The sequence below is a fragment of the Alligator sinensis genome, unplaced genomic scaffold, assembly GCF_000455745.1.
Source record: "Alligator sinensis unplaced genomic scaffold, ASM45574v1 scaffold243_1, whole genome shotgun sequence".
In the NCBI taxonomy this organism is placed as follows: Eukaryota; Metazoa; Chordata; order Crocodylia; family Alligatoridae; genus Alligator; species Alligator sinensis.
The window spans coordinates 4,299,645-4,300,150 of NW_005841841.1; the positions used below are offsets into that span (position 1 = coordinate 4,299,645).

A 506-nucleotide genomic window follows, 5' to 3' on the forward strand; every position below is an offset into this window, starting at 1 on the left:
TGTCTTCTCAGGACCTTTACGGGGAAAGAAAGGAAGAGTTTTTGCTGAATTATCTTTTTCTCAAGCATTTTAAGAACTAAGCTGTAGAAATAAAACCTTTATAGGTACAAATTTTCTAACTGAAAATAAAAAAGGGGAATCATAGAATCTTAATTAATGGATCTTGTAAAGACTTACATATGTGAGCAAAATCGCTCTTGTATGATTAATATACTATAGTATTGGCCCATAATCACTATTAAAAATAACTGCCGAGAGTCACTGATAAGAAAAGCATTATGGCTGCATCCAGATGTGAAGGCATATGCAGTTTCTGGCACCACAAACTTCTGTGGTGCCACAAACTGCATACTCAGATGTTAAAATGTTCCCTGTGCTACATATTTGCTGTGAGAAGGCAAAATTTGCTACGTGGAGGTTTGGTCCTCCAGGGAGATGCTCTGGCTGCTGGCCAGAGTGTCTCCACTGCTTTAGTTGTCCTCTGGCTCCCCCAGCACCCAGGGAGG

General features: G+C 40.1%; 1 protein-coding gene across 4 annotated transcripts in view; it reads right to left on the bottom strand.

Moving 5' to 3' along the window:
* LOC102373183 (cytochrome b-245 heavy chain) overlaps positions 1 to 506 on the bottom strand; it is a 29,567-nt gene that overhangs the window by 13,717 nt on the left and 15,344 nt on the right. The window lies entirely within an intron of this gene.